Source organism: Phyllobates terribilis, unplaced genomic scaffold, assembly GCF_046119375.1.
Source record: "Phyllobates terribilis strain yellow unplaced genomic scaffold, ASM4611937v1 Scaffold_5410__1_contigs__length_51891, whole genome shotgun sequence".
Taxonomy (NCBI): domain Eukaryota; kingdom Metazoa; phylum Chordata; class Amphibia; order Anura; family Dendrobatidae; genus Phyllobates; species Phyllobates terribilis.
The window spans coordinates 21631-32445 of record NW_027368157.1 but is presented as its reverse complement, the minus strand read 5'-3'; positions in this window follow the sequence as shown (position 1 = coordinate 32445).

Genomic DNA, 10815 nt, shown 5'->3' with positions numbered 1-10815 from the left:
TATATAGTATATGAACAGATTAATACTCTCTCCGTCCCATTTTATTTGTCCAAATTTTCTTTTCGGTTGTCCCCTTTTATTTGTCCATGTTTCCATTTATAACAATCTCCACTTTACCATACTACTCTCATGGACATTATTAAAGCTATTTATTTTTACTTTTATCACAACTTCCAACACATAATTTTTCTTTCACCAAACATCTAATCATCTTTTCTTACACATCTATACCAATCATTTTTTATTTCCTACCATTTCTTCCCTCCATTTTGAACCAACTTTCTTAACAATTTCAACTACCACCAAGAACACACTTAATTAATTAGCACTAATCATGATTAACAAAATCTAAAAATGTATTAGATTAAAAAAATTTGACTAGTGTGCACACAAGTACACACAAATTCTAACCCCGACCCTAAAATAAGCAATCTTTAACCCGGCCCACTGATAAAACCTAATCCAGGCCCAATCTTCATTAACCCATCCCACTAACCCAACCTATTCCCAGCCCAGCCCACAAACTAACCCTAGGTATATAACCATCTAAACCCCGATCACCCCCCTCTCACTCGCTCATTTTCTGATCCTTCTTCACCACCATTCTCTTTCCCTCTTCTAAAACCCTAGAATCGGTCTCTAATCTCTCTCGCCCTCTCTCACCTCCATTTTTCTAAATATCACCTCTATTTGTGTTTATGTCTCCTAATTTGTGTTATCTTGATTTGTTGTGTTGTGTTGGAGGCGGTCTTGTGGTTCAGGTGTCCCTCTTTTTGCGAGAGGATGTGCAAATCTGGGTTGTGTCCCTGATTTTGTGGTTTAATGTGTGATTATGGGTTGCATGTCTCCGATCTTGTGGTTTGATGTGTGATTGTGGGTTGCATGTTCCCGATCTTGTGGTTTGATGTGTGACTGCGGGTTAATGACCCGATGTTGTGGTCTAGTGTTGTGATTGTGCTCTGATGTCCCTTGAGCCTGTGTGTTTGGTGCTTTGATGTCCCTCGCGAGCTGAACTTCACTCATTCTCTCTCTGTTTTTTTAATCTTTCATAATTTTTGAATTTGTTATCCCCGATCTCACATGCACCTTTATCCCATTTGTTTTGTTTTGAGCGGGATTATAATGAGTAGCTCCCCTAAATCGCACTCGACTCCCGCCCCCAGTTACAGGCCGGGGAGTCCAGACCCGAACGAACCGATGATCCCTGTCTACGCTCCCCAAAGTCCCCGATCATTTGTGGGCGAATCTTCGCCGAGTTTGAGCCTCTCTCACCGGAGAATTCGTTCTTGTCGGGGTGCTCCGACTACCCAAAATGCGACTGGGGGGAGGGTCTCTGCCTCGGCATTCACAAATACTCGAGGAATGCCTCCGATGACACTCTGTTGCTACCAGTTATGAGCCTTGACGTTGAGCTGGAGGTTGATCAGCCTTTGCCGGTACTGGAAGACCCCATCTACTGGTTCCCGCAGCAGGAGGTCATCGGCGGTGGTGAGGAAGCTTCTTGCTCGAAGGATGTCCCCAGGCCCCTGAAAAGAAAGAGGACCACTCCAGTAAACCCGCCCAAAGTGATCATCATCAGCAACGACTCTTCGGCTTCAAATGAGATTTGAAGCCTAGCTAAGTCTCTTTATATTTTTGGCGTATTTTGACTGGCTTGAATCTCACATTTTGATGGATTTGATGGTACATTAAACTTATGGTTTGTGGACCTGTGTGTCCACCAGTATTGACTCTTGACACTTTAATTGTTTGAATGTGTATATTTCTTCTTGCATTGCTTCTTCGTGCTTCTGAATACTGTTTACAAGTTAATTGCGATGAATGTGCATTGCCCATATCTATATTGGGACATGATTTATTTCTCTATGTGGTACATCTGGAGCAATGCATATGACTTGCATTCATGACTTGTGAATGCTATATTTATTGGTCATTGGTTGGAATGCATGCCTTTTTCATGAATGATTTGAGAATCTGGTGTGTATTTATTTGGTACAATTTGTTGTTCCTAATGGTCTCGTACAAAGTGTTGTGCAAAAATGTGGTTGTTCTTCGTGTTGTTGTTTTCTGTGAGACATATTCTATACTTGCATTAAGAAACCAGTCAAATCCTGGCTTTGGATGGCTAATGTTTATGTGTATGATGTGCTGATGGCTCATTCAGTTTATGTACTTACATCAGCAACCAGTCAAAATATGACTTTGGATGGCTATGTCTAGTATAGAATATGTATGTGGGTATGTTTTGCGCGGTGTTCTAAAACGCCCGCCTAGGCGCTAGGCGGCACCCTAACTTTGCGACTAGTGGCTAGGCCTTTTCAGCTAGGCGGTGGGGAAAAAATCGTCCGCCTAGTGCCTAGCCCCGCCTAGCCCCGCGTTTTTTAGAATACTGGATGGAACGGATGATGTAGATAAAGATAATGATGAGTCAGACATGGAGCAAGAAGTTAATGTTCAAGTTGAGGAGGATAATGAGAATGAATAGATGGAGGATTAGATTATATTTCAATTTTATTAAGTTAAAACTTACGCTGAAAATTGTAGGATTTTTTGTTGTTGTGGTCTTGTAGATCTTTTTTATGAAAAATTTTATAGGTCTATGATTTTTTGATGATTAATTAGCAAATTATATGCTTATATTAAAAATACACAGTTAAATTATGAATTACTATGAAAATTATGAAATAATATATTTTTATTTAGCTTTTCATTTAATAAAATTACACTAAAATATAAAAATAAGTGTTATAATATTGATCCGCCTAGGCCCCGCCTAGATACCTAGGCGCTAGCCCCCCCCCCCCCCTCCCACAACGCCTAGCACCTGCCTAGCGTTCTTTAGAACACTGGTTTTGCGCAAGGTTTTTTTGATTTGGTGTATGTCCCTAAATGCTTGATAATATGCTTGATTGTTAGCCTTAGGGAAATTCTGTGATGATGCGTTGTTTACTAATAACCAACTCTCGATACAATGTTCATGTTGTACCTCCATATTACAACCAGTCATCTAATGTCTCTGGAAGACATATGTTGATAGGTTATACGTTGATCATGGGTTGTTTAAATGAAGGTTTGGGGACATCTGAGAATTTTTTTTTGTTCTATGATGAAATTTCATTTGTTGAGAATCAAGTCTATAGCATAATTCATTGCATCATCGTTCCCATAAGCAACCAGTCATTGTCACTTGGATGGCTTATGTGTTTGAGAATGCAGTATTTAGACTTGTTTCAATGAGGGCATTAGGGACACCTTAGAGCATTTTTTACAACCTTTTTTTGTTGTCCTAGGTTAGGAGTTAAAGTATAATTAGTGTCTTAGGTATGTTAGTGAGTTGTTCTTGTTTGTTTTGTGTCTTAGGTTAGTGAAATGTTCTTGTTTGTTTTATGTCTTAGGTTAGTAAGTTGTTATTGTTTGTTTTGTGTCTTAGGTTAGTAAATTGTTGTTTGTTTTGTGTCTTAGGTTAGTAAGTTGTTCTTGTTTCTTTTGTGTCTTAGGTTAGTAAGTTGTTATTGTTTGTTTTGTGTCTTAGGTTAGTAAGTTGTTGTTTGTTTTCTATTATCTGCATTGTTTGTTGATCATGTACTTCTTTTGTGAACATTAAGTTGAATTAATGTTGATTATATGTTCTGCTTTTTGTTCTTTTGGATTTACATTATTTCGGTGCATATAGAATTGTGAATTTAGAGATAAACCTGATTTAGTACCAATTTCATAAACTTGATATCATTACATTAGTTAAGAAAAAAACATAGGCAATACACTAATACACATCTATACATATTGAGTAATCTTATGTGACTTTATATTCTTCATTCCGTTTCTCTTCATTCTGGTATGTTTCTTCATTTTCTTCCCATGCTTGTGTATCTGCTTGAGTTGCTTCTTGTGTTTCTGGTTGGTCATCTACATGTGCATCTCCATGAACAATATTCCATGCTTGTCTTACTGTCCAATTTGTTCCTTTTATTTCTATAGGTAGATTTCCTTCTTTTATCAACTTCCTCTTGTTTACATGTGGTAAGCCATAGTCATTGCCCCGTTACATTTTAGGGTCTCATTCTTGATATATTGAAGCGAATACCAAATATCACTAAGAGTTCTAGGATCCAGCTCATAGAATGCATCATTTACTGCTGCTAGCATGCCATTGATATCTATTGAACTTTTTTATGCATTAATGATTGTATGCTTCTAAAGCAACCTAGATCTAAAATGTTTAAGTCCGGGCTATTTGTTGGTTGTTGAATAAGAATAAATGTGAAATTGTCTTCACAATATATTTGTTGCCAGTCTTTGTCTTCTTGTGTCACATGTGATTTTGCATTATCTTGTTGAATGAATATGACTTTGTGTCTTCCATCTTGTGTCCATGCCCACAAGTGCATCTTGTGATTCCATTTAAGGGTTGTATGTCATCCCAACATCATTTCAGCTTGTCGTAATAGGAGGTCACCGTCTTACCCCTTGCATAATCTTCATGGAGTCCATTTTTACCTGGTACAACATCGAGGAGTTGTTTTGGTTGTATCGCTCAAGAATTTCAGCCCATAAGTCGTAGGCAGTGGTGGAGTATATAAAAGAATTCACAATTTTTGGAACCATTGAACTCAATAGCCAGCACGTGACCAATCTATCACTCTGCAACCATCTTGAGAAATCATTCTCGGTTTCTTCTGGTTTCTTGATCATTCCGTCAAGGAAACCTAGTTTCTTCTTTGTCCCGAGCGCCATCCTAATCTATCTGCTCCAGTTGATGAGATTGTTCCCATCAAACTTCTCTGGTGTCAGAGATGATCTTGGATTGTCCGAATTGGACGCCGTGTACGCATCATTCAGAATTAACGCATTCATTTGTTGCGGATTTTGACGAGTGAGGATCGATTAAGATAAAGCGAGTGTAACTAGATAAGATTGATAATGTTACACTTACTCTAAACCCAATGCACAAAAGCTAGTAAGCTAGTGTACAAGGATTGTATTCAACACAGCGAGTATATATGAAAATGAATCGCTATTGAATACTTAGTAGAGTAGCTTATATCGACTAGCTCTTTATAGAAGAGTAGCTCGATAGACTAGCTCAAGTTTTTTTAATATGTTGAAATGGAAAAACACACAAAGCGAGTCTTGGTCTCTTTGTAAACACAACAAGCGAGTAGAAAGTGTGTTTATATGTAAAATTAGAGACTTTTCCACAATAAGAACTTTAGATTGTTAGATTTAAAGTTCAGATCAATATGTACAGAGATTTGCTAAGGTGAGAACCCTTGGCTTAACTCAAGCCCGATATGAAATGAAGATCACAATCGCTCGCTCGCTCTCTCCACTCGATACAATCGTTGTTCAGCCCAAATACAAGATCGATACTCTCAAGGTATTGTTGACTCACTTGCTCCCTCTGAGATCACTAGCTTTTCATCCTAAACACTCAATCGTACTCACCTCCCAGCTTTCTAGTCTTGTTGTGATCTTCCCTAACCATTCAACTATACTAACTCCCAGGTTTTTAATCATGTCGTGTTTCTCTCTTGGGATAGCTTCTCCTAAGCTTCACTAGACTTTCTCTCACTCAATGAGGTTCTCAAGCTCGTGCGTTAAAAAATACCTATCGCGCTTATATATAGAACTTCCTAAACTTATTCCCCAAGAAAGGAATTCTATTACATATTGCAACAAAGGTCCATGTTGTCAATCCGTGTGTCGATCCACCAAGGAGCACCACAAATTCCACGCGCTTCTACTTTTCTTGAGCAAAAAACTTGTAACAAACTCGTCCACGCTGGAAATCCATCCCAAACCACTCGCAAGCCTTTTATTCGTCCAGCCTGGCGATCCTCGTCCCTCGCTATCCATGGTAAGAAACACATTCTTCACCCATCCTTAGCTTATCGACATTCCCATTAGCTGCGCCCGAATACCCTACATGATGGTGCATGGAATCCACCTAGGACTTCTTCACTTCACGTTTGTTGAAGCAAAGGATTCACTAGCTTGCAACGACTCTTCATGCATTGCGCTAGTCCTTCGCCTTCAATGCACTTCACTTCACTTCTAGATTGATTTCTTTTCGTCTGTTTTGGTTGAGACTGCCTTAGCGTTACTTTCTATCTTCGCAAGGCTCAAAGCTAGTCTCTAGTTTGTTCGTTGTCTGAAAGCGACTCTCTTGGCTTCTTAAGCTATTCCTGTAATGCTTAGAAAACACAAGATTGACTAAATGTGGTGTTTATCATCATCAAAACAAGATGAGTAATTGAGTTGAGCAAGCTCAAACTAACAATTTCCCCCTTTTTTATGATGACAAACACTTAAACAGTGTTAAGTACATATAATTCAAAACGTACTTAGTTAAGCTATAAGATATAAAATGAAGCTTAAACTGATACTTGACATATTGACCAAATCTGCTCAAAATCTTGCTAAAGGTACTTAGCAAGCATACTTTTATTCCCCTTTAGACCAAGTTGGTATAAATTCTGCCCAATTTCGACAACTGAAAGAGTATTCTACCTCAATCCTTCACCTGCCCAAACTATTTTTCTTCTCCCATTTGGCATCATCGAAAAGGCATATATAATGCATCAAAGGTAACTAAAAATAAGGTGCTCAGTCACGCTTAACTCAGATAATACGCATAATCATGTAAAGAGTATGTAAGCGAGACAGTAACCATGAAGCACTCAAGTTGCTATAATCAATGTAAGGCATACTGTAAATATGTATAGTAAACCTCACGCCTTTTGTAGCTGGAACCCTAGCGAGTCTATCACATTGTCACGCAAAGAATATTTAGAAAGCAAGTAAGAGTATCAACTCAAATCACCTTCTTCTCAGTATGTTCACCAACTTTTACCAATAGACTTGATTTCTGCTTGGAGTGGCTTCGCTTGTCTCAGTGCCAAATGATAAAGAGTGGATTGGTACTGGTATCGAGCTAATTTACTTGAAGCGAGACTGGACAAGATATCCCTGTAATGTGTAGACTTCAGATTTTACCTCGCCTGATTAGCACTTGATTTAGATAGTTGTGCTGGGCTTCGAGGCAGTTCATTCTTCACTTTCTTTGAGTAATTGGTACTTAGTTACTTATACTGGAGGAAGTTCGATCACGCTTGAGATGTGATACAGTAGCTTAGCATGAACATCAAACACGACTATGAAGGATATAATGCACATGTAAGGGGGTCACTCACACTTAAATATAGTTACTTACACTCCGCTAGTTACTTATACTGCGCTAGTCCTTCGCCTTCAATGCACTTCACTTCACTTCTGGATTGATTTCTTTTCTTCTGTTTTGGTTGAGACTGCCTTAGCAATACTCTCTATCTTCGCAAGACTCAAAGCTAGTCTCTAGCTTGTTCGTTGTCTGAAAGCGACTCTCTTGGCTTCTTAAGCTATTCCTGTAATGCTTAGAAAACACGAGATTGATTAAATATGGTGTTTATCATCATCAAAACAAGATGAGTAACTGAGCTGAGCAAGCTCAAAGTAACAGTTGCTTCGCCAGTTCTTCCGCTGTGGCCGTCACTGTTGCGAGGCATAGAAGCACAAACTTCAATCTTCAATTAATCTACCCTTCGCTCTGATGCCATGAAGAATTCGGATTTCTGGATTAAACTTGTGAAGAACAGAGAAGATGATTGAGCAGAGATCGAGAATGATGAAGGAAATTTGGGGTAAATTGTGTTTTCATATATTACTCTGCATATGTGCAGTATACACAGCTTATGTAATTACATAGAGAATCCCTTTATATAGGACATATGACATAAGATATATTTATCCTATTTAACTCTATACTATCTAGCTTTATTAAATAAAATCTATCTTATAACCTCCGTCCCCAATCTCATGTTTCAGTACGTTATTGGGTACTTTATTTAAGTGCAAGCAGTTCTCCATTGCTATATTTTGATTAATTGCTATTCTAGCTCAGGTTCAACAACTGCTGCATTTTCTGCCATTGGCCTCATGTTGAAGAATGGCTATAGTCCTAATACCATAACTTGTAGTTCATTGATCAAAGGACTGTTTGCAGAGAAGAATGTAGTTGAAGCGGTTAATTTATATTCAAAGATGTGTTGTCCACAACTGCAGTTAATTTGTATTCAAAGATATGTTGTTCAGGGATGGAGGATGCAGCTAAGTCTCTGTTCACTGAGATGATAGATCGTGGTGTTTATCCTAATGTGATATGGTTTCGCAACTTGTGTTGCAATAACATGGAAATTATCTAGATTCGTTTACTTTCTATTTAGATTTCCGGAAAATTATAATAAACGGGGTCTTAGTATCTTCTCTTTGCACATTGAAGTCATCTCCTAGTAAATACTCATGCAGTGTATTTATGAGGCTGCTTATTTATTGATGCTATGGTTCGATATCGTAGTTGTCGAATTCAGGAGCAAGCAAGTAATATTTAGCATAGCTGCTCACCAAAAAAAAAATTTACTTAAAGACTGATGATGAATCCAAGAGATATGTAACCGTATATTACCAAACACACCATAAGCCTATGTAACTTGTTTGTAAGCTTGATAATAAATACAAACAAAATCTAACCTGGAGCCGATGGAGATGCTAATGGCACAAACCTTTCTGGCTATCGTAGAATAAATATGACTTTGAAAATTTTATATAATGACGTGCTTTACGAGATAGTCTATCATGGTCGATCAGTTTAAAAATAATTTAAGTACTTAACATGAACTAACAACTTTGTACGAGGGGGATTTTATATCTGAAAGCAAAATGATACTCCAGTATACATCGCATTCCTATATCTGAAAGAACTTTATTAACTTAACTTGGTTACGAGGATACAGCATTAACATATCTCATCGCTACATCTGAATCAAAATGATACGTTAACATATAACAGTACAATTTCTACTGGGGTGAGTGCAAAATGGAATGAAAAAAAATTGAAGGCTTGATGATCAGTGCCATGTACAAAAATCCAGTTCTGTGGAAGAGCATCATCAAGACACCTTGGTTTGCACTTTGCACAGCCCAAGCTTCTTCAGCAACGGTGTCCAAGCAGCCGCTCTGGATTCTGTTTTTAGTGAGCAAGACAGCACAGCAGAAGGTGATGTCATTAGCTAATGATGTGAAAAAAGATAGGACAAAATGCTTGGTGTTATGTTATGTACTCCCTCCGTCCTCAAAAGTTCTTCTCACTTTTTTTCCGGCATTATTCATCAATTAAGGGAAACTTGTTAATAGCTTCCAATATATAAGTAAAAACATAGTTATGAGTGATCTTGTTTGTTCGTCTCAATAAATGCTTCAAGAATATCAAAATTTTAAGATTTTTAGATAGTATATTTAGAGATATATACAATAGAAAACGTGCATCGACAAATGTGAAAAAAGAAACAGGAAGCAAAATATGGACAGAGGGAGTAGTTCGTAGTACACTTTGCCCAGAAAACTAATCTACCTACAAACATGACTCGTTTTCAATCAGAGAAATTTCTGGGGGTTTGTTTGGTTGATGCCCCGTTTTTCCGATCCCAGTAATTATATTTAGTGGAAAAAAAAATAGATATTTTTTTTTAAAATGCAGTCTATAACAACAAAATTCTCTAGTTAAGTTGGTAAACTCTAATTGTACTATGGAAAGGTCTTGAGTTTAATTCTCATATCCATCCAATCTCTCTTATTTTTGATATTTTATGAATAACTTTCACTATATTTTTATTAAATGATTATATTTATCCTTATAAATATATTTTATTTATTATAATTACTAAATTAATTATTAAAAAAATTATTATTATATTATAATATTATATTCTATTTTAAAAAAATTATGACCTCCCTTAAAATAAATCCTAGATCTGTCACTGACAATAAATGTCGTTTAAGGACTCTCAATTATTTTCAGTTTAAGTGTCACGTTTGCTACTAATAATTATAGTTCATTTCCCTATTTGCTTTATATCATTAATCACCTAATACATTTTTCATCTCTCCTATTTTTCCATGTATCATCCAATACAACTCTATATCCTCTTATATTTATTCTACTCTCTTCTTTCTAATGGAGTGTTATTATGTGATAAAAGGAAAACTACGCATTTTCTTAATTTGTGTGTGTTTCTCTATACAGTTATAGTGTATCGGAGGGAGTAATAGAAAACCTTTTTTATTTTTTTACGCGCATATTAAAGTATCAAAATCTCTTTTTCACACAAAAACCCCTTATTAGAATAATTCCATTATAACGGGTTTTAACTAACGATCCTAGAGTGAAATCACCTTCTAGGTTTTAACTGACCCAACAATAAACCTATTACAGTGGTTTCCGAACATAAAAACACACGTGGTGTAAACGTCGCGTGGTGTTTTTACTAAATTTCGCATGTCGAGCCGTGATGGCTCAACATGCCTCAGCCGTGACGGTTGACAGTCACTGAGACGTGATGGCTTGCATTATCTGAACCATCACAGCTGAGATTAATCATGATTAGTATATAATTAGACTAGATTAAGGTTTATTTGATATAATTAGTGTAATTTTGTAATTGATTAGTCTTATATACCCCTATATTTATGTGTTACAACAATATATAACATAAATAACATTATTATGAGATTTTGATTGATTAGTATCGAAAGATAGTTAACTAGGGTAAAAATATCGTAGAAAAAAAATTATGGCTTCATTAATGCAATATTTTCCTTGATATGCCTAGTTTATTGGATTATAATAAAATATTACGTGTAACTCAACGTCTTAATTGAAAGGTTATTGATTCGTCTTTATTCTTGTTTATAGTCCACGCCAATGAACAATTTAGCACAATA